Here is a 24,571-nt window from a genome sequence, read left to right as displayed (position 1 = left end):
GAGAGTCCAGGGTGTGCGAGAGAGGGAGGAGAGACAGTCCACAGGAACAGGAGAGTCCAGAGGGTGGTAGAGACAGATAGAGAGAAGAGAGGAGGAAAGTCGAAGGAGAGGGAGAGATGCAAAAGGGAATAGGTGCATTCTTGGAAGAGAGGAGAAGAGCGCGGTGCCTTTGGCTGAAGTTTTCCAGGCAGAGTCGCGAGTTATCCAGCGAAGTTGCCGTGGGTAGCGCAGAAACTCATTTTCCGCATCGGCGGCCGCCGAAATTGTCGCGATTTGCCTGCTGGAGAACGGCCCGTAAAAATCTATGACCCGGCCATTTTCTCTCCGTTCGACCGGCCCTTTGTGTGTGTGTCGATTCGAAAAATGCTTCAGAACCTTGCACGCCGCAAAGCACCGAGATCCCTCTTCCGGCTTCTGTTTAATCGTGAGTTATGGACCAGACGACGAGCAATCGCTTCTCCTTTACGAGTCGGGCAACGACGAAACACCAAGTTAAACCAACTTTCCGGGCATCTCGAAAAGAGAACGACGTTGCAATCGGGAACGAAACCTAATTTCGCCAAACTCTCGTCGACCATCGAAACTGGAAATTTCAAGCTCAGCATCTGAGTGCATTATTCGAATGAAATTCACAAAAAAGTCATCGGCTAAGTATCGTTCTCCAGAATAAAGAACACAAAATTCCAGAACGACAATTGTTTCAACGGAAAACTGTAAAACGGCCGGCACACTAAAACTCGGCGCGTGTGTTAATTCAATTCACGAGCGCCGCATTAAAGCAGAAAACAAATAACGTGACAGAAAAGCAGCAAAAATCCTCCGCTTTATTCCCTCGAAAAACAAAAGCGTAAAAATTCGCGCGAACACACGTCGAGGGCAAATGACGTTCGACGTTCGAATGTTCGCGATACGGCCGACTCGATAATAGCATTCCCGCGCGATAATCAACCGATGCAAATTTCCGGGTCGCATAACGCACCGACAAAATGAATTTCAAGTCTCTCTCGCTCTCTCCCTCCCCTCGGTGTGTCGCGTATCGATTCTACTCCGGTTCGAGCGGGCCGATCTCGTCAAACGGAGATGAAGAGAGGTGAGAAACCTCAGGAACAATTGATAAAAAGGTGGAAGAGAAAGGAGCAGAAGGGCGGTGGAAATGGGGAAGAACGGGATAATAAATTGGCCGTGTGAAATGTGCCGGTTCAGCGTTTTATAAGTTTCCAACGGGGAACAGTGGGAGCCCTTCGAGGGAATGATCGTCCTTGATACGCGCCCAGCCTCCGACACGGCGAGCGTAATTTTTAAGTATTACCGCCTTTTTTTCTTCCCTCGCCCCTCCTCGACATCTGTCGCCGGTTCTAATACTTTCGAACTGCGCGCCCTTCGATCCAGGAAGCGATATTAAATCGTGCCGGTTGTGCGACGGGGAGGGCGACAGGAAAGGGGGATGTTGTACCGCGTGATTTGTGAATCGCGTGGAAATTGCTGGAAAGAGACACGCCGAGCGCTGTGTTTCCTATGTACGTTCCAAGCTTGTAATTTGCATATCGTATCGTGTCGTGTGCTTCTTCTCGACGAGATATCGTACCTCGTAATGTGACGTAATTTGTAATAATTTAGAACGACGTGGTTCATGAAGTGAATATTTCAGTGTGTCTGTTTTTGCACGAATTCGCGATGCAACGCGATCAACTTTAATAAAGACGGCGCGTTACGATCGTTTCCGGAGGTAAGGAATGATAATTGGGATGTGTCTTTTGATTTGTCTTGTTCTCGTGAAGTGTCTTTTTGAACTGCCTCCTCGTTCGAGGAATCTCCCGGAAGTAAACCTGAACGAGGTGTGTTAGCGGGGGTGAGACATGCGGATTGGTTGAATTGCATTTTTTCGGCAGTGGCTAGAGAATCGGTCGAGTGAACATGATTGGCTGAATAAATTTTGTGTAAAGTGACCTCCCTCCAGCTAACGGTCACCCTCAGGTAAAGAGAGTACCTTCGAGTGACGTACGCGGAAATTCCACATGCCTCGCCCGCGACCGTAGCAGGCAAGAATCTTTATGATGCACTCTGACTCAGGCAACCCATGTTCGAACAAAGAAACGAAAATTGAAATTCTAAGCCATAAAATAAAGGCGAAAATAATGAAACTAAGAGACTAACGGTGTTCAATGGCTTTCATAAAGTTATTGCTGCTACGGACGGGTCACAGTTTCTTCAATAAGTAAAAGCAAATTAAGAAATAGAAGGTGGTGTTAAAAACGTGAGGAAGAGATTAGAAACTCTGACCCGCTTTCTGAATAGAGGAAGAGGACAATCGAACAGTGTCATTTAACGATGAATCTACTTTCAGGAGAATTGATAAATGTGAAATAAAAGTGGATTGTTAGGCTATTACTGAGTAAATTAGAGTAGTCTATAAATCCTACCTAATTTTTTCTTATGACCTTATCAAACTTGACACTTTTTCCACATCACAGGTGTTGGCTCCCACAATGTTCATGAAGCCTGATTATATAGCAAATAACTCTTTATTTGCAGCACAGTTTGTTATGTAACGGTAATGCAATGTAACTGAGTTCTTAAATGTTAAATGTGCGCGAGTCCACTGTCCTGAGATTCTATGTTTCACCAATGCGTTCTTACAACAATGTCCTTTTTGTCTATCACCCCAGTCCCTTTATACGGTTTTTGCCCGTCCATTTGGGTCCCTTGACGAGTTTGTTATGTAACGGTAATGCAATGTAACTGAGTTCTTAAATGTTAAATGTGCGCGAGTCCAATGTCCTGAGATTCTATGTTTCACCAATGCGTTCTTACAACAATGTCCTTATTGTCTATCACCCCAGTCCCTTTATACGGTTTTTGCCCGTCCATTTGGGTCCCTTGACGGGGGGTGAGATTTTACTCCAAATTCTCCGCTTTTATGAGAGGTTTGGAGCCCTCCTGACAGTAAGGAATAACTAACGAACGAAACCATTAAACGCGTATTCAAACCTTAATCTGAAAAATAGCAGAGTCGCGTACGTATCGTAAGCCTGGTCTAAACTTAAGTATCCTTAACAACAGGACCGTTTAAAAAGCGCAATTAAATTCCTCGTAAAAGACACAAACCTGTATTTTAAAATGGAATTACAGCAATACGTATATTGAGTTTAAATGGAACTTCGTCTGATGACCTAATAACAGTCGATGCAATCAACAAACCTCGGCATAAAAAAGAAGAACATCAGTTTCATATTCTTATCATCAAATACGTAACATTTACATTAAAAACTACCAAAGAAATACAATTTAGGCAATTCAGCTCTGCCAGTGAAGAATCCTAGATTACGCGACATATTCCTATTAGTGTAATCTGTGACCCCAGATATGTATTACGAAACTTCCAATACGCATATCGCGTAACGCAGAATCTTCTCCGGTGATCCAAAGAGAACCGTGTCTTGACTTTCGCATTCGTGAAATTGGCAACAATAGAAATTCGAAACGAACCAAGGTAAAACGTAAAAACAAAGTTACGGTAGGTGTAACAAAGCGCAGAACCTAACCTAACCGTTGACGCTCGGATTTAAGTCCCTCGGCTTCGCACAATCCATCCGCTTTGATCCGATTTGTTTAGCCGTTGACTTTGCAACAGGAGAGAGCGTCGGAATTCTATCGGTTAGAAATACTTTCAGCCCGGTCGCTGGAATTCACTCTAAATTTCCACCGTTTATAATCACTGTATTACACGTTAAATCAATCCACTCGACGAGTAATCCGCGCGAATTAACCTTCGTTCTTCTTCTCTTTGCAGGATACCTACATCCACGGCCAGTTATCCATTGATTGTCTGTATTCAGTTTCGGTAAGTGTTCGTTGATACATCCTAGGCAATTGTCAGGTTTATAGAAATTCTAAGGGCTTTTGGTCTGAATAATATCTGTCAGGATTAGTTAAAATTATGTTGAAAACTATAGTTATTACTTAGTCTGTCGTTGACTCCTCGTCCTTGTCAACTACGCGCTTCCTAATTCGTTCTAATACAATACTCTTAACGCGTCCTTATATATATGCCTTGACGCCCCTCTCTTGCCACCCTGGCACAGGTTGGGGGTCCTTACTGACCCAGCCTTTAGCGCGTGGGGGTGTCAAGGCGTTGGGACCTCTCGGTCTGCGGGTCATAGACCAGCGCGAGTCCCAACGCTCCCTCGACCATACTCTTGTGGGGACTGATCCGCCGGCGATCGGGTCCGACACACGTGAGAGCGTGTGGCGCGTACCGGCGTGGCGTGAGCGAAGCGTAGAAGAGGCATGCGGGCCCCGGGACGAGAAGGCAGTTGAAGGTAGCGCGCCGAGGCTCGGGCTGGCTATGCGACGGTGTATGCTTTTTTTCCTGACGAATTGATCCCACATATACGTGCCTTGACGCCCCTCTCTTGCCACCCAGGCACAGGTTGGGGGTCCTTACTGACCCAGCCTTTAGCGCGTGGGGGTGTCAGGACGTTGGGACCTCTCGGTCTGCGGGTCATAAACCAGCGCGAGTCCCTATATTCACTCGACCATACTCTTACAGAATGCGTGGTTCTTCTCACTGGAGTGCAGTTGTTAGGAATTGGGTTTATGACACGGACGCCTGTTTGCGCTATTTTTGAATGCGCCCCTTTCTGCCTCGCGTTAATTAAAATTTCCTTTCAAATTGGCGACGAAGCTCAGGAAGCGTTTTATGGCTGTAGAGAAATAAAGTTTCTGCGGGCCATATGCCTTCCTGGTGCCCACTCGTGAACGTTCGACATGTCGCGAAACATTTCTTTCATATTCACTAATGTCTCAATACTTACGAACTTAAGTGTAAATCGTGTTAAAACTATATTTCTCTGGAATATTACGGGCACGAATGTATAAACCACGTTCTAGTGTCTAGCATGTACTAGTTTTTAGTAAATGGTCCTTAAGCTATGAAATTCGACGCTCTGTCCAAATTTCACCCGGGATAAACCGCCGAGAGGTTAATAATCGCGGCAGAAACGTTCACACAGAATAATCAAGGGGACTATCATCGTCGTAAAGTCATTGTTTCCCGTCGATAACAAGAGAGAGCAGGGTTGGACCGTGACAGAAATCGATCGGAACCCTCTAACCAGCGAACCTCGAAGAAATCGCGCTCGCAGAAATTCCCCGGAAATGAGCGTTCCTCGCGTATATTCCGGCAGTCAGCCGCGAGATTTATCGCGAATTTTCGTGCCTCGATCTCGAGCAGCACCGCGAACGAGAACGAACGAACCGGTCCAAACGTCTCCTTGCTTCATGCACTTCCGTGCGTCGCCGCGATTTGATGGACTTGAACGATAAAGCCTCGAATGCTTCGCCCTTTCCTCCCTTTTCGACGGGAGTAATTCATAATTCATCGCGGCAACGAGTTTCTGTTCGACGAGGTTAAAGGAAAATCCACGAATTCCCCTCCTTTCTTCTTTTCCTCCTTCCTCCCCCGGCCTCGAGTTTCCTTCCGAGGTTAGAAAAAGGAGGAAGGTTGATTCGCGTCGTTGGAAACCGTCTTTTCAACGTCTCCAATGATTTATCGCCGATCCCCCACGCATCGATGAGAATAGATTCCGCGCGGCGTGCAATGAAATCAACCCGTTGATCCAACCTGTCTAAAGCGTAACGCGTCTTTATCGACTCTGTAAAGAGTATTATTCAGCAGCGTGTCGCGTATGATGTACGAGGTCTTTTCATTGTTGCCTGCGCTTTTCGACTAAGATACCGCGTTCGGCGGAGAAGTTGGTCAAAGTGGGCTTGATACGTTGACGCGCGTGGAAAATGTAGGCTGATAGGGGAGAATATCCTAATTAGAATTTAGGTGAATATTTGAGGCGTTTACTTCGAAAGTGAGGCAAGTCCAGAAAAGAACGAGGTTAATGATTAACAATCGATAGATTCTTAATATGATCTTTTTATCTGTAATCAATCTGTTCGAAACGAAAAATGGACATTTACCGAATATTTCTGTTCCACTGAAATTCTGCTGAAAGCGTGGATGTACATCTAAGACTAGAGTTTACGTGAACATTTTTATAAAATTTCGCGTTGAATATTTTGTTCGGTTTAAAAAATTGCTTACATCGATATTGCGTAATGGATTCGTGAAAATGTTATACACGCTTAACACATCTGCACGGTTACCTGTACAGTTAATACACCTGTTTACATTTTAATTAAAAATTTTATACTTTTTATATTTTCAAATTAATCAAAGCGAGTTTCTACAAAGTTGAAATCAGTTTCAATCTGAAAGTGAAAGAGATTTGTGTACACGTGACGCGGAAAATACGAAAAATTTCGAATAAACTCAATTTCAGTCGGCAAATATAGTAGTTGCAGACATGATATTTCCATGCAAATTTGTTTTAATGACAAAACGTACAGTATTCCACGTCCACTGCTAGAAATTTAAATCTACAGCATTCCACACCCACTGTTAGAAATTTCAATTCTTACCACTCAACTTCCAATGTTAGAAACTTAAATCTTCCACTGTTAGAAATTTAAACGTGGAAAAAACATTGATCAGCTGCGAAAGTGTGAATAAACTTCCTCCTCCGAGCCTCGTACACATGACGGAAATGAAAGAAGACTCCCCTGAAGTGGCCAAGGGATGAATCGTTGGTTGATGGTCGTAGGAGGGTGGTGCAGGTTACGACACATTTCTCTCCCTGCGCTTTATCATTTATTAGCGAGAGAGAAATGCGAGACGAGGGTCAAATCTCGTCGAAAATATCCAACGGGATTGAAGAGCACTGCAGTAAACGCTAAGGGTGCCCTTCTCTCTCTCTCTCTCTCGCCACCCTTTATCCGACACAGCATTGTGCGTGTCCCATTGTGTCGAGTCCACAAGGGGCGGATTCCCTCTTCTTTCTCCCCTTCTTTCTCTCCTTTTTTTCGGCCCTCTTCTTCCCTTTTCCTCCTCCTTCTGTGCTTCACCTTACACCCAGGTTTGTTACCGTTATTTTTTCCCTTCCTCGTTGTCCTTACTTCTCTGTTTTATCTCCTTTTCGGTTCACCCTTTGTGCAACAGCTTTCTCTGCTCGTCTCTCGGCTCCTCGGACTCTACGGTTTTTATTCTACCTTTCCTTCCTCTGGATACAGGGTATAGCGTTGCTCTTTAATTATTTGCCTAGCTTTTTCGGGTCGTTCTTCTCGTAGGATCAGGAGTTTTTCGAATTTCTCGCGTTTCTTGCGACCAGTTTGCCCGTGTCAATCGCGTTTCTTTAATTATACCGCGGAAAAGTTTCATTTTTCATCCCCGCCGCGGCAGGTTTTCACCGTCTTCGCCGTCGCGTCAGCTCCGTTATATCCACGCCTTCCACTTTTTCTCCCCGTGAAGATCTTTCTCGCGCTTTTCTGTCTCTTCCCCCGCGTCCTCTCTACGCCCCTCATATATTACTTTATAACCTGACCAGACTTGCAGCTTCTTCGCGTTGTTCCCCTTCCTTTCTGCCCGTGTTCCGCTTGTTTCCATCCATTTTTCACTCGGCAGGGTTTCTTCTCTCCGTTCTTCTCCCTTTTTCTCTCTCGTGCTCTTCGTTCTCCTTTTCCACGGCTCTGCGTGTTTTCCCGCATTTCCCCGCGTTACGCGGTCTCTTCATCGTTCAGCGTCCTTTGGATTTCCCTGTTTTGCCTCGTGGCCTTTCACTTCGATCTTCTCGAGCTTCTTCCGTGCGCTGTTCTGCTCGTTTTTACGTTCATCGGGTTGAAATAAATTCTTCAGAGTTTTCCCGAAACCCCATTTTCTTTGACTTTGATTAAATTATCTCTTTGCTTCACAAATTTGCAGATTATCCATCTCTCAACTCTTCGCCTGCTTCCTCAGATCTCTCAGAGAGTTCCTGTAACACTATTAACCCTTCCGAGACATCCCTCGTCCTTAAATTCTGTTGCTTCGTTTCTCACGAAATTGTCTTTTTGCATTCACCTGTTCCCTTCCTTCTTTACATCTTTCATCCTTTTCTTTTCTCACAAAATTGTCTTTCTGCGCCCATCTCTTCACCTGTTCCCTTCCTTCTTCAGATCTCGCACAATTCTCCTGCAACACTATTAACCCTCCCGAAACATCTTTCGTCTTTAAATTTTCCGTTGCTCCTTTCCTCACAAAATTATCCTTTGCGTCCGTCTCTTCACCTATTCCCTTCCTTCCTCAGATCTTCCACAATTTTCCTGTAACTCTGTCAACCCCTATTTCCCTCTATTTCTGAGACACCTTTCATCCTTAACCCTGTCGTTACTATAGGCGCTTTGAAAATTTACTCACACTGTACAGTTCGCGCCTTTTGGCGCGTTTCTAGTCTAATTTAATCCTTAATTCTATATTTCAAGTATTTCCACCTTAATTTAACGGAACGAATTTCAAAACGATACGGCCAAAATAAGCAATTTTGCAGCCGTTACGCGTTAAAATCTGCCGTAGCGAAAGGGTTAACACATTAACTGCCAAGCCAATTTTGAAGAAATCTGTTCTAGACGCCAACATTTTGTTTTCAATTTATTCTATAGAATTAAACAAACACATATTAATTTTTGTATTATAACTTCAATTTGAATTGTTCTTTCGCAAAGAAGTGCTTTCGAATTATCTCGTGGTCGGGCGTCTCCGAACAGGATGTAAAAAAATAAATAAATCCCACAGACTTCCTATGCGTTTACAACATCTCGACGCGTGGTGGGCACCGAAAAGTTATACTGTAAAAACGAGATAACTCTTGGTGGGCGTCTACCAGCAACGTGTTAAATTTTCACACTCGCAACTCAACCCCCTCCTCTCCCAAATCACCTCCGCGACTCTTCCAAAAATTCTCTCCCGGCAAAAACTGCAGCTCCAGAAATACACACAATTTCCCCGACATCCCCTATCTACTTAGAACGTCACCCTCCGCCTCCGCGCTCAATCTTTTATTTCTCCCGCACGTTCACACACGCGTGCTCGTCTCTCCCTAACCCCGACGGTCTCTCCCTCTCACCCCCGAGAAACGACCGAACCCCCGGCGGTTCCGTCTTCGTCGCAGCGTGCAGCAGAAAGGGAGGAAAGGCGCGTTACCGCCGAAAAACCAGAGGGTGGCGTGTACCACGTTCACGCAGCGCGCGAAGGGGCGGCTCGTTAGCGCGGCCGAGGACGCGCCTGTAAAATTGAATCTTTTGTTTCGGTGACGCCGACACCGCACACGGAGCAAGTTACATTGTCCACCGACGCCGCTGTCCACAGTCACCCCTCTTATTATTATTATTATTGCGCGCGCGCGCGTGTGATTGCGTCATACTTTATGCATCGTGGACCACCCTGTGTATATGGTGATCGCTGCTTTCGTGGGATAGGGGGGGACGGTTTGTGCGAATCGAAATTGCATTTCTGGTTTGATGGTGTGGGCTTACGGTGAGACAGGTTTCAGTTTTAGGCGGAGCAGGGTTTTGCGCGGAGGGTAGTTTCTGCGTGGGGGATTTGTTTTAGAAGGGAGAAATTGAATTGTTCGAGTCTCGAAAGAAGGGCGTGAGTGTGTTGATTTTTGAAAATGAAGAAATTGGTAATGTATAATATTTGTAGATTTTCGAGAGGATCTTGACAAATTCAAGTTAGATTTCTGACTGAGATTTCAGCTTCAAAGAGACAGGCGTAGGTTCTGAGTGGAGGGAAATTTGTCTAAGGGTGGTTTTTAAGAAGACGCATCTACGAGATATTTTAAAATTGAGTTACTGTGAAAAACTTGATGGAATTGCAGAAGGAGATGGCTACGTTGAGTTTCTTAAATTAACAGACATTGCATATGTAAGTTTTCTTCAGAATCGAGCAAATGCAGTAAATTGTAAAAATTGAAATAAATACACTCTTAGGCTCCAGGATGTTTCGCAAAATCTAAGCTAAACATAAAGCGTTAATTCAACCTGCGGTAGATACACTCGCAAATTCCCTGCAGCAGTTAAACAAACTTTCTAATCGATTTAAATTCGCAGAACACGCGTGAACCGCTGCGTCTAAATTTTCGCGGAAAATCCAGCTAGGCGCGCGTTCATCGGTGATTGCTACGAGCTGAATGGCCGATCTCCTCCGTAATCGCGTATCGATCGACGGAGGATCGTTAGGGGCGTTGTTTCGCCTGGTTCTGGACAGCCGAGTCATAGCATGATCGTCTATCGTCGCCGGTTAAATGGAATTGGACAGTTTCGCGAACTCCGTTCCGGCCGACATCGGCCGGTTCTTCGCGAAAACTCCCGAAAACGGAAGTTAAATTGCTCCCCGATGGTGGCCAACAACGATGGCCATTCCGTTTCTCTCCACGACCGGCTATAAACAGCTGTAAACGCTTTTTCACCTCTCTCTCTCTATCTCTTCAGCCTCTCGTTTCAACCTTTTCGTTCGAATCAGACGTTTCAGCTTGTACTTGGCGTTTCTTCGGGCATCGAAACGACAGCGTTTCTTGCGAAGGGACGTCGATGTTTCGAACAGAAGTTGGCGAATTATGAGCTTGCCGGGGAGTATCGAGGGGAAGTATGTGGATTATTCGCGGCACGGGCGCAGCGTGTATCAGGAAAAGTTTCACCGTAGAGATGTTGGGAATTTGGTTTACATCGGATATTCCAAGGTAGTTTAGAGGGAAGGGGAACAATTTGGAAAATGATAAAGGCTCGTGTGACGATCGGGTTCCTCGCTGAATTTCTCGGTAGAATGTTCGATGAAAGGGGATCGCGTTATTCGGAATATCCTGTCAAACACTCTTCTCTCGATTTTAAGAAATAACACTTCGTCACTTTAACTCCTTCCAAAACAATTAAAAAATGTCCTCACTTAGTACTCCAGTTATTTCAATCCCTTCCAAATATACTCGCGCTATTCTCTCAAAAAATCCCCGAAAATCTTCTCTTCCCCAAATAACACATTTTAATTCCCCCTGAAAATACTTGCTCCTCCTCTAAGTTTATTTTTTCGAGAAACTTCTCCGATCCAGTAACAATTCCCCTCGAGTTTCGTCGTTCTAACGGCGCTCCGATGGAGGAAGAAACGCGAACTCTTGCAGTCCACATTTATCCTGCACGCAGAAGCGGGGACGTAGCGGCATTTCGCGAACGTCGCGATGTCACGGCGCGTTTATAGAATATTCGCGGCACTGTCATTACGGATTCATTCGGTAGGGAGGTTCCTCGTCCAAACAACTCGCACTTCCGCCGCAAACAAATGCATCCATCCCCGATCCACTGCTGCCTGCACTGAACGTAAGCGTGAAACAAGGGAGGATCAGCGGAGGAACGTTCCCGCGATCGAACACCATTCTGCATCATCCTCTATCGTTTCTATAACCATGTGTATGTGTGTACACAGCGGTATCACGAACACGCGATCTCGCGAATTCGTTCATCTGGAAATGAGACGCCTCCCCGTTTCTCTTTCAGAATTTTTCTCTCGGTGGATGTTCGAGAATTCGATCTTGGACGATGCATTGGGGGATTTTTGGAATGGGACTGAGATACGGAAAGTGTGTTTGAAATAATAATAATGTAGTATCGGGGTCTCCGTGCCTAAAAAGGGAAATCGACAAGGAAAGATAGAGAGGGAGTAGTTGGCGTAGTGGGCAAAGCCTTGGCTTGCCAGCCTGAGGTCCCGGGTTCGATTCCCGTTGGGTGCGACGAAATTTTTCCGTCGGTCCTACAGTATTTTACTAATTCCCGCAGGGGGGTACCCAAGGGTTCCTAGGGGCTTGGCGATCCCCCAATACCTGAGCTGGTTTACCATTACTGAGTGGGGTGAGGTTCCCTCCAATGGTAGTGGTGTTGGTGTCCACCCGCGCACATTTCCAAGCCACGTCGGGGGCTGTGGCGGGCATTCCGCCCTCCCCTGACCATCCGGGCTGGGCCAGCAAGGGTTCGCGCCAGTGTGACGCGGGCACCTGCGGCCACAGCACCGCGAGCTGACCGAGTGTGGTGTAGGTTTCGAGGGGGCAGTGGTTAGGCCGCATGCTGGTCAGGGGCCCTTTTTCCAGGCCCCGACGTGTGAGTGCGAACAGCTCCGGTACCAATCTGGAGAATTGGTAGAGTGTTGGAAAGTCACTCCGCGCCACTCGTAGCGTGGGGATTCCTCCTCACAAGGGCCCTGAACGAGTAGGCGGACGACCTGTACCCCTTGAGGGTCTAGTCGGACGACCGCGTTGATTGGGCGTATCTGAATCCCACGCCCCGTAGTAGACCGCACGTAAAACTGCAACCTGATAGTATTTTACTAATCTCTAATTGCGTTTCTGCATTCCGTTTCCTACGCTAATTTATATTTCGAGAGCGAAGCTGGATTGGACCGGGAGCGGGGACCGTTAGCGTGTATCGGGCCTTGCTGCCCTCGTTTCTCAAGAAAGAGAAACGCTCGCGATCCTACGATATATATTCGAAGGGCAATTTCACATGGGTTTTACCTTGATTTTTCCCGCTTCATCAGCGCGATAGGGGCGCCTGGCCAGGGCGAATCAGCGTTTTATTCGTTACAACGTAAGAAAACACGGACGTCGATATCTCGGGGAGAGAGCAGAGGAGGAGGAAGCTTTATCCGATTGCGGGCTATCGTGGAATTAAGCTTGGTAAGAGGTTCTTGTTCGCGGAGACGGTTCCGGCGGACGTAGGCAGTATCGAAGCCGATATTAGGGGCCAATAGAAAAATTATATCTGTGGAGACTGCGTTTGCATTCCGTATTAATTTCTGCGAGCGTAGGCGATAAACGGGAGGAACGAAGCTGGTCGGATTCGTCGCGGAAAATAGGACGCTTTAGAGATAGGTACTTGTTTCTTAGTGGCTGTGTTTATTGCCTAATTGTAATAGTATCGTTGCGTTAGTATTGTACGTGGATATTGTTTTTCTGTATTGCTATTGTGTTATTGTATTGGGTTGGAAAGAAAGTTCGTAGCGTTTGCGAACCTCCTGGACAAGTTCGTCGCCCAGAAAGATGCCAAGTTCTGGGAGAATGGAATCGTGTAAACTGCCTCAAAGATGGTGGAAGATAGTGGAACAAGGTGGCGTATGTGGTTGAGTAAATCTCTGTATAATACAAATATTGAAACGTTGCCTTTGAATTTTATTTGAAAAACGCTGTGAACTTTTGTTCCAAACAAATGCAAATATATTGTTATTAGATTACTATTGTGTCACGTAGTCGTGCTAATATTATAGGCTGTTCTACCGCTGTAACACTATATGATATCACTCGAAACACCATAAACAAACCGCATTGCAAAGAATATAAAACGACAGTAATTTTCCTCGATCATTAACCCTTTACCCCAGAATTCTCTTAACCCTTTGCACTCCAATGGCGCTTTTATGGCGATACGCGTAATTACCTTGGAGAAATGTACAATTCAGACTTTTTTCATATTATTTTATATTATCGAAATAATGCAAATTAACGCAAGAAATACAAATAAATAAATTCGCACACACGAAAAATCCTTTTTTCTCAAGACAAAACTTTGGCTTTCCAGAAGTTTCATTATTAATCTTATGAAAAAGTGCTCGGAGTGCAAAGGGTTAATAGCTAGGTACGATAGTGTTAACTGTTTGATGCTGCAATGCACCAATTGCAGTGTTACGTACAATTAATACGTAATAGTTCTCAGTTCTATCTGTCCCCATTTCTCTTACGTACTTCATCGCGGACACGATCTACTTTTGCCCCACCGTAACCATAATCGTAATTATAGAGAAGCAATCTTCACTTAAAATTGTCACTGTCACAAACAACCTTCGCTCCAAAAATATAACTTTCCTCGATCATTTTACCTCAACCTTTTACCCTAGAATTATTTTATTATCTATGTACGATAGTGTCAGAAAGCACTCTGACTCGGAGTAGGGTGGGCGTGAAATGAATCGAACGTGTCTACGTTTTTACAATAGTATATGTTACTTCGAAGGTTCTCGTGAATCGTCCTGCCAATCCCTGTCCACCCCTACGCGAACAGGCCCAGGGAAAGGCCCAAAGGGGCGGAGTCACCCCCCACCGAGCGCGCTGGGCGTGGCTTCAAGGTGCTCGCTTCACCGTCTTCGGGACGAATTTTCTCACAATAGTGTTAACTATTTCATGTTACAATGTAGCAATTGAAGTGTTGCGCACAATTGATACTTAATAATCCTCAATTCTATCTGCTCTCATTTCCACATATTCTCACTTCTATCTGTCCTCATTTCTCCTATATACTTCGTAGCAAACGCAATCTACTTCAGCCCCACCATAACCACAATCGCAATTCCAAAAAGCAACAATCGTCGCCTAAAATTCACCGTCGCCTGTACATAAAAAAAATCCACCCAAATACTAAAATACAAAGCACGATCAACATCCACCATCCGCGAGTCTCCATTTTATCACACCTCTGCGCGGAAAAGTAGAAGACCGTCTGGTTCAAAGTGTCCCGGAATAATTCATCAGATCCCTCACGACGAATAATTCACCTGGGTGTCCAGGATCTCGCGCGAGTGTGTCAGCGAGTGCATTAGCGTTGGGTGAAACCACGCGGGACCAAGTCCGGCGAACGTTGTTCCCCGATTTTCCTCGAGGTTTCACGCTTATCCGGATTCGCTTTCAGCGGCCGGCCGCGTCTCCTAACGGCGCGAGAGACGAGGCGAGAGGAAAAGCCCCGGGCCATTCTCTGTTTTCCGTTAGAGAGGCCCCCGGTACGTCCCAGCCTCGCTTTTCCCTGTTTGCTCTCTCGACCGATACGTCGGCCACGCTTTTCCGTTCGCCTCCCTTCTGTTTACGGGCACAAAGAGGGGAGAAGAGCGGAGGAGCTCGTTGAACGAGGGAATCGAGGATGGAAGAGAGGAGACCGCCTGCTGGACGACAGCCGGTTGACAACTTATTCGCTGAATAGATTAGAACGCGGCAGGAAATTTCACAGCCTCTCTTTGTGCACCGGTGTCCAGATACAAGGGAGATGGGCAGGATTTTCGAAGCTCCTCTTTGCACGGTTTTTGTGCGTGGTGAGGGAGAAGCATTTTGAACGAGAGAATTTCTGCGTTTCGTTTCGTTTCCCGAGTGTGCATTTCGCAAATTTTCAAATGTTTCTTTTCATGGTCCTTGGACTTTGTGGTTTCTTGTACGATGTGAGATGCACTTCCTTATTGGACAATGTTTTAAGGGTTGTGTTTCTTTGGAGAAGTTTGCTTTCGATTTTTTGGGGTTGGACTACTTCTTGCGGATTTCTGATTTCTTAGGAACACGAAATTTAGGTGTTGCATTGCTTTGTGGCATAGATAAAAGAAAGTGTATTTTTTTATAGTCTGATTAGAATTCGAAGACACAGAATTTAAACAGCATAAGAGGAAGATCAAGAAACGTGCAAGCACTTGTGTAGTCTAGTTAAAATCTTCCTCGGAAACTCTAATTTTTTCAAATTTTATTAGCAATCAGAATAAATTTCTACGAGCCAATTTGTACTTTCTCAGCATAGACACTCGTCTATCGACCATTAGTTAGGTACCCAAAATTTAAACAGCAGAACCCTTTAATTCAACCACGTCTGTACGCTCGATTCAAAGTCCGCAATAGTATCCCAGAAAAATCGCAGAAACAGAAATTGCAAGTGCATCAATTTTCCAAAGTTCCATCTTCTTCGACAATTCGCCAGCTCGACCGTTCTTACGCCGAGATAGCCGTGGAAATAATTAAAACGTCCTTCCGTTTAACAACCGTAAGAATTGCTAGGTGGGTAGGTTGTAAAACAGCAATCGCAGTGCTCCTCTTTCTAGCAAGTGCTCGAGCACGAAACGAACGTCCGTTCCCGGGCCGGAACTTCCTAATTCCTGGCCCGTTCATTCCGCTCTTCGTGTCGAGTGTTCAGCGTGGATTTATCGGGTCGCGTACGAGTACGTATAAATTCCGGATTAGCGCGAAACACCGTAGTTCATCGCGTTTCCACTGCTTTTTCCCTCCTATTTGCGTATTAGCATTTCGAATTCTCGGTGACTTTCATGCCCGTAGTTTCCTCCGTGTACGCGTCCTACAAGGATATTCCATTAGTCCTGCTGCAAAGCAGAAGCTCTCGCGATTACGTGAAATCCCTTTCTCTCTCTTTCTTTTCTTTTTTTTTTTTCGTCTACTTCTCTTTCACGGTTGTCTGATTTTCCTCGTCTCATCTATGACCCGTGGTAATTCTCCCTTTGTCTCTGGCCCCCCCATGTTAAGCATCGAGTTGCTTTTTTTTCAATCTTTTATCCTCCTTCCAGTTCTCCGTCGTTATTGCCTCCCCTGCGCTGCAATTTGTAATAAGAACCTCGCCAGCTCGTGAAATCCTACTTACACTTGATCGCGAGTGTGCTGCCGAGGCGCCGTTTTCTAATTAATCGGTGATCGTCGTTCTGAGGTGACTAAAAATAGGTAAACTTTGGGAATTCCTCATCCGTCCAAAAATAGGCGAGGTTTGGAAATCGTTTCGACCTGTAGTCGTCGATTTGAGGCGATTAAAAATAGGTAAACTTTGGGAATTTCTTTCAGGCACTAATCATTCCGAGGCGACTAAAAATAGGTAAACTTTGGGAATTTTTTTCAGTCGCTGATCATTCTGAGGCGTCCAAAAATAGGCGAAGTTTGGAAATCATTTCGATCTGTGGTCGTCGATTTGAGGCGATTAAAAATAGGTAAACTTTGGGAATTTCTTTCAGGCACTAATCATTCCGAGGCGTCTAAAAATAGGCGAAGTTTGGAATTTTTTTCGTAGGGAACTACTAAATGAGAAGCTTCAATTTTTTTCAAACAATGTAAATACAACTCTCGACTTCATTCTCAAATTCTTCGAGAAGTAAAAATGTTACAGAACGAAGGAGTGTTCGCCTGTGATCGGTCATTCGTCGAGTCCAAATTTCTTCTCTATCGTGAATTTCTTCCGGAGGAAAGAATTCGAAAGGAACACAAATTCAGCCTAAAAAATCGAAAAATCGTGTTTATTCAACCCGCAAATTCCTCTACAAAAGCACCGACAAATTCGTCGTTTACTCGAAATCGAGGCGAAACGAGGCCGCGAAGAAATATGGCGGGTAATAAGGACGCGAGGAGAAGAAGGAAACCTCACGGCACAGCCAGAGTCCCGGAAGTCGAAATTGCACGTACACGTGGGAGAGGAGGGAAAAAATTTCTCTCAGTCAGGCCTATCCATTTTCCCCGTATCCTCGAGACGCGGCTCTCGAGTCTTCCACGAGAACGTCCGTAGGAAATGGAAATTGAAGCCATTAATGTCCTCGATGATGTACGCGCGAATGGTTCCCCGGACAATAGGGAAACAGAGGCTCGGAATGGTGAAATAGGATGGAAGGATGGAATTGAAAATGTGCGAACAGCTGTACGAGGTATTTGCAAGTTGTTCTTCCTGTTTTCTTCCGACTGCTTTTAAATCTTGTTTATGGTAATTGGGTACTTTTCGTCTGACGTGTAATTGGGAGTAGTATTTTATGTAGCATTGGATCACACGAATTAATGTTTTTGTGTGCTTAATTCTTCGTGGACGATCCGGGTCATTAGTGACCCGAGCGAAAAAAGTTTCGAATATTTGACTTTAGGAGTTATTGTGTAATTTAGTAGAGGCTTCGAGGAGTATCTCGGAATTTCTTCGGATTTTTCGGAGGGCTGGAATAGAAAGACATTTGGTTGCGTATGGAGAGTTAAATAGGGAAAAAGGGACCAATTTTTATCCATTTTCTTTTTACGATTACTATGCGACATGTTAGCTAGCAACATTGTTCAGTGAATTGAACGAAATTATGTTGCAAATATCCCAGAAAATACGCATCCCTTAGAAGTGAAGAAACACCGTGAATGAGGGAAAAAAGGGGAAAAGTCTCGAGTATCGCATCAGAGCAGAGGTGTTCTGTTAAATCTCTGAAAATATCCCTCGAAAGGAAGTAAAAAAGCACCTTGTCCTCTGTACTCACAGAAAAGCATGCAAATTAGATCGCAGAGAAATTGTCAATGAAGAAAAAAAAGGAAAAATGTCCGAATTTTCCTCTTATAATTACAACATCCCTTCAATCAAACATCATTTTCTAATATCAAATATATTAGCAAGTAATACATAATCCTCGCCTTTCTTACTTCGCTGAAAAATTGCAACAGCGAACACTGTTCGCATGCAAAACCGAATAGAAAGAATCGCAGGGGAAAAGGGGTTAACGGATATGTAACCGATTCTTCACACGATAAACTTCGATGGAAGCATCGGCAATCCCACCGTTTCCGTCTGTCTTCCCCTCTGCGTGCGGTAAAACACTTCAATTATCAGTATGGCGTCGACGTTACACTCGACGAGACGATAATACGTTTACAGGATGCAGCCGGTTGCAGCGAGTCGAATAAACACGAGCCGTCGATTCCTTTCCACCGAACGAAACAATACGATTCCCCTTATCGCCGCGGGCAACTCCTCGAATATCGGAAACCGCTGGCTCGGAAAAAGGGGCAAGGGAAGGCCGAGGGAAAAGCCGCAAGTGGCGCGAATAGGGAAAAAGCCACCCCTTTGCTCCTCTTCTTCTTCTTCGTCTTCTCGTCTCTCCGCACGTCGACACGACCGCCACGTTCCCCGGGAATTTACGCGAAGGCAACCGCGCATAAAACGTCGCGAAAAACCTGTCTGCAGGATTTCTAAACGGTGTCCTCCGTGAGAACGGGAACCGCTACGGCGTCGATGTATTTATGGCTCCGTTTTGCATATACATCTTCGGAGACAGATGGGAGAATTTCTTTCGATTTGTATTGCAATGGTTTGCAGTGGTTTGAGGAATTTTTTTATGGTATTTGTGGAGCGATTTTGAGTGACTTTGGGAAGAAGAGATGCGAATCAAGATATCGCACTGCGGCGACCAGCACTTTGCGCGCTAGCAAAGCTATTTTTGAGAAAACCGTTTTAGTCTGTTTAACGTTTAGTAAATCTAACAATGCATGTTTTCGTAGAAACTTTCATCAACGGTCTCAATAGCAATTTGCCAGGTCATGAACCAAGGGTTGCCGAAAGGTCCGCGTGCGGGCCCAGAGGCCCAGGCCACATGTCTCAAGTACGGGACCTGGAGGAAAATCCGCGGCGTTACCAAATGCGCTGCATCGGACAATACGCCCCCACCATAATTCGCCGCGGTCCTGGAAAGAGCGCATCAAGGGCGCAAAGGACTAGCGGCGAGTCAGAGTCAGTAAAGTGTAAACCTCGTGAGCCAGATAAATAACAAAGAATAAAATAGAACTTACTGTGTGGGTACTAAGTAACCCAGATACACGCGCTGTCCTCCTATCCTTAAATACCTCTTACAACACTCTCGACAGAAAATTGTCACAAATGAAAAATATGAAATTTTGGGAAATAGTAGTTTTAAGCAAATGTGGCGAGCATGAGAGAGAAAGCGGGCGACGAGCGACGATGGCTAGGCCCAACGAGAGGCCCGCGAAGGGCCTGGCTCTAAAGTGTGGCGTGCGAGGGATGAAGGTACAGTGTGTTTGGAAATGTCGTAGTATTATAGTTATTCTTATATTTTGTAAAATAAACGTCTATTTATACTTCTGATCCCACAGTTACTTCAAATTTACTCTCTTCAGAAAGGAGTTTCTGTGGTGTCGTATCGGTCCACGAATACGGGACTTGGATCACGACGAATAGAATGTCTTATATTGAGAACTAACGAGAATCCGGAGTACAAGTTTATTTCTAGAACAGACTCGGCTGATCGTTTTTTGGTATGTATGGTTTGGTGTTCCGAGGAAGACTGACTGACAAATTGGAGGAGTACAGGAAAATGAGAGTTGGTGTAGGCGGAGTTCAAATCTGGGGGTAGAATATTGAAACGATGGAAATTCGGTGATTGGTCTTAGGATATTTGTAAGAGGATAGGGATGGAAGTTCCCAGTAGGAGAGGAAATCGGACATCGGAGAAGGAAAGGACTAGTTGGCTAATTAGAAAATTGGTACAATGGATGGTGAAAATGTGCTAAGTTGTCGTTCGGTCTGACGGTCCCGATAATCCTCTGCGTCGAGGCTCGGTCAGGGCCGGTTTATGGTGCTTTTGGGAACCGTTGTTCCGCACGGAACAGTTTCCATTGAGTTTCAAATGGGTTAGATTTTAGAAAAAAAAATTTATACCAGTATCGCAGTTCAACTTCTCGCGCTTCTTTTTACGGTGAATCTGTGTACCATTGTATTACAAGGAATAGAATGAAAATTTGTAATTTTTAATTCGCGACACTTTTCTCGGGAGTCAGCAAGAATTAGGCTACATTGCTACGCAAGTTCGTCGTTGAACAAACGCGGCGATGATCACATCTGCGGGTTGCCGCACGACTCAATAGAGCTAAACTCAGATTCATAGAGCGTTTAATTGATCTATCGTCGCACCCGGCCTTTGTTTAGCGGTTATGATGGTTCGATGAAACCGCGAGCAGCGTGAACGCGGCTTTTTAAGTGATATATCGTTATCATTGGCCGCCACTTGATACATGTACCGATTTCTGTGTTGCTTAAAATTCATCGTTCTCGCTCGGTGTGCCGTTAAATTCATACGGGTACTATTAAATCTCTAATTGTAACCACAGACTTTTCATTCGTTCCCATTGTCACACGATCGTCAGAAATTTGAAAAAAAGAAAAATTTACACGGCCGTCAGAAATTTTTGTCTTCTTATAAAATGTACAGGATCGTCAGAAATTTTTCTCCCCTTACTCAAAAATTAGAAAAAAAGAGGAACAATTTACACTGTCGTCAGAAATTCCTCTGCTCTCACTGAAAAATTAGAAAAAAAGGGGGAAATTTACAGGGTCGTCGGAGAAATGAAAAAGAAAGGAAAAATGCAGGGTGATTTTTGACAAAGATCAGAGCATCGATTATATTTTCCTGCCTAACAAGATTAGCCTGTTTCCACGTGGAGGAGAACGCGGTGCGCGCGTCTTTTGAAATGATCACGGCGGTAATAGAATCGCGGGTTGATTAAAAATCGATATTTACAGGGCGCCTTCACGGACGGAACACCGACCAGACTCCTGTTTATGATCGGCTGCTCTGTCAAAGTAACGATCCTAATAAACTCGTGGCCGTCGATGCCGGCCGGCCGCCCTACGCGGAAATTTGTTGCACCGCTACACACTAAATCGCGGTTAATTGGCACTATCACTTACTCGCGTGAAATACGCTTCGCTACCAGGACCAGCTTTTTATTTATCAAAAAATATACCGACCCCTGTATTTTCGTCGGTCAGGGCTATTTTTCTCTCTGTCTCTTTTCTTCGTAGATTCAGAATTTATACAGAGTGTTATACAGTCAAACGGAAGATTCCTTTCTATTATCGTATGTGACTCTTAGTGTTGAAAGTTTTGATTGATAGTGAAAAAACAACGCGTAATTGTTTATAAGTTGTTTATTACAGTAAATAACTCCAGCGGGATGTCCTAGTGAATGTTAAACTATTGTGGCGGTCCTAAGCGTGGGATTCTAGTTGGACGGCGACACTGAGAACTGACAAGTCCTCAGGCCAGCAAGGGGTGCAATAAACCCAGGTCAAAAGACTTTCCCCGGTTACGCGCCGAGAGAGTACGCGCGTGTTAACGGTGAATTCCAACACTTAGTATTACACAATTATCGTCTTCGACATTTTCTCTTATCTTCCATACTGATAGAGGTACAGTAAATTCTCCACAAGTGTCAGTCCGCAAGGAAGCTAAACCTGACACTTGTAGAGTCAGGGACTACGTTTTCGAGCCTCGCGCCCGCCTTTGTAGTTTGCCGAACGTAGACAAGGGCAGCGAATAAAAGATAAGGATGAAACGTGAGTCGAGGCAACCAAGCGATTTAAATACCAACTTTTTTGATTTTACGTTTTTTTATCCCGAAATTTTTCTTAACATATTGATGAGATTTTTTTGATGAAAATGACATAAAACACGACATAATTTGAACAACATTTACTTATTAACACGTTCACTGTCACGCCAGATATTTCACTGCATTGAGATAAAACAGACGCCCTGTATTAGATTACATAGAGTTGGCCTGCCGTTTGACTGACAATTGTAGAATCGGCCCCACATTTGACTGACAATTGTAGAATTTAAAAAAAATTTCGGGATGAAAAAAAGTATAATTAAAGAAATTATATTTTTCTATTATGATTTGTCGAGAAACCGAGTGGTGTAGCGTTACACGCTTGACTGACAGCGAGCGAGATAACATGGGCGCAGCAATGACGCAGACCTAGGCGTAGGACCATCTATACTGACACTTGTAGAATCCAAACTGTCTGACACTTGTGGAGAATTTACTGTATTCTGTTCTTCCTGGCTCACTCTGTATACTGTATCAATATTATCTATTGCCCTAAATGTGTCCTCTATTCTTGGCAATTTTTCTTAGACTGAAAAAAGAGTAATTGAACGTGTAGACTTTTTCTAAATTAACGATCCATCTCCTATCTCTTCCAACAACTTTCCTCAAATATTTGTCTCCCCCAGTTACTCTCTAACTCACTCTACATATACGTTCTTGGCAATTTTTCTTAGATTAAAATTCCAGAAAACGTGTCCATATCAACGATCCATCTCCTATCACTCCCAGCAATTTTCCTCAAACATTGTCCCCGTGTATCTAATACCCTCAATTTTCAGTAACATTTCTTGAACTAAACTTGAAGAAGAGAGAAAAACAATTGAAGGAAGACACGTTTCCAAATCCATCTCCTATCTCTCCCAGAAATTTCCCCCTGTCTGTCTAATACCCTCAATTCTCGGTAATATTTCGTAAACTAAACTCGAAGAAGAGAGAAAAATAATTGAAGGAATACACGTTTCCGAATCCATCTCCTATCTCTCCCAGCAATTTTCCTCCAACATTTTCCCCCGTGTATCTAATACCCTCAATTCTCAGAATATTTCCTAAACTAAACTCGAAGAAGAGAGAAAAATAATTGAAGGAATACACGTTTCCAAATCAGCGATCCACCTCCTATCTCTTCCAGCAACTTTCCTCAAATATTTGTCTCCTCCAGTCACCCCATTGTGAGTCCACACGAACGCACCCTCGCCGAAGAAATAAAGTAAAGGAAAGCATCGATTCTCCCCTCTCTCTCTCCGTTTTCAATTCGTGGTGCACGTGAAACAGGCCTAAGAAGGACGATTTCCACACGCGTCCAACTGGTTGAATCCTCGATTCTGTACGGAGGAACGGAGAGAGGGAAAGGAACGGCGTGTCGCCCCTTTGAGAGGCTGGTCTGCACGGAATGATCCTCGATAGGGTCAAAGGTTTATCCAGCAAGTTCGTATGCGCCCCGTGGTGTTCACTCCAACGTGATCTTCGATACCTTTCGAGAGATGATTGCGCTCGATGAGGATCGCCGAGCACACCGGGACTCGCGAAAATAACGAGCTGCTACCGCCAGCAGAGAGGGAGAGAGAAAGGGGAGGAGAAAAAGCGCAGCCACGTTGATTGCCTCGTCGTGGTCCACGGATCAAACGGATCGGGAATTGAAACGCGGCACAGCGTTACTTAGATTAGCTTTGTGGCCGCGGAGAAACACGGCTAACGTTCGCCCTCCCTCGACGTGATTGGATTTGTCCGTCGGAATTTGACTAAGGATGAAAGAATTTCTCGCGTGCGTTCACTTTCGCCCAACCTACCCACCCGGTGATTATGGATCTTTTTCTTCGTTCAATGTGAATTTTCTGGTTTCGCTGGAAAATTGTTAGACGCGCGGCAGATTTCATCGTGGCGCTTTCTTTTCAGCTAGGTTAATTAGAGATATGTTTCCGTTCAGCCCTCGTACGACAACTGCAGGGACATTGTCGAAAGCGTTAAACGATACACAATGGCCGTCACAAAACGCTTTCGTGTCATGGGAAAAATTCAGAAGGAAGGGAGATGGCTACCGCATGAGTTATCAGAAAATGCCTTGTCAAATCGTGCAACCGCATGTTGCCAAAAGCGTGAAGCAGACACTTCTAGAGCTTAAATCTGAAGTCCGCCCACATCCAGCCTACTCTCCAGACTTGGCACCATCGGATTACCATCTCTTCCGGTCGATGCAACACGCACTTACAGACACACTTCTCCAATTACGAAGAAGTCCAAAAATGGGCGGATAAATGGATCGAAAGACATCGCGTTCTACCGTCGTGGGATTGCCCTGCTGCCGGAGAGACGGGAAAAAGTAAGAGAAAATGTGTGAAATGAATTAATTTCGGAGACGAAGAAACGGCAGGAATTAAGTTCACCACCTAATACGTATAGTTCCTTCTTGAGACCCGTGTACGATAGAAATTTTGCTACGGGTCCAAAATGACCCTGCATTCTCTTCCCGCGTCCGTCTAAGATCATTCGCCTTCCGAGGGTTGATGTGCTTTGTAGTATTTGCTCCCTTTAGCCGGAAAGTTGTCGGAGTAAATTAGATTTCTGGGAAGGATTGGACAATCGTGAATTTTAATTCTACGAAAGTTGGGCGAGATTAGGGGATTTTTTGTAGCGTGACGATGGTTTAACGAAGATTCATTTAGTAATGTCAACTTAGCATTCGTTGATAGTTGAGCCGGTGGATATCATGTCCTACGTAATCCATCTAGACTCTG

General features: G+C 44.8%; 1 protein-coding gene across 1 annotated transcript in view; it reads left to right on the top strand.

Annotated features, from left to right (window-relative positions):
- The window catches only part of LOC108576501 (prolyl 4-hydroxylase subunit alpha-1-like), a 221,164-nt gene that overhangs the window by 80,226 nt on the left and 116,367 nt on the right, over positions 1-24,571 (top strand). Inside the window, exon 3 of the mRNA XM_017939510.1 lies at positions 3,791-3,841. The gene's annotated coding sequence lies outside the window, so the exon portion shown is untranslated. The remainder of the gene's footprint in view (positions 1-3,790; positions 3,842-24,571) is intronic.

Source organism: Habropoda laboriosa, unplaced genomic scaffold, assembly GCF_001263275.1.
Source record: "Habropoda laboriosa isolate 0110345459 unplaced genomic scaffold, ASM126327v1 scaffold291, whole genome shotgun sequence".
In the NCBI taxonomy this organism is placed as follows: domain Eukaryota; kingdom Metazoa; phylum Arthropoda; class Insecta; order Hymenoptera; family Apidae; genus Habropoda; species Habropoda laboriosa.
This window is presented reverse-complemented; position numbering and strand designations above follow the sequence as displayed.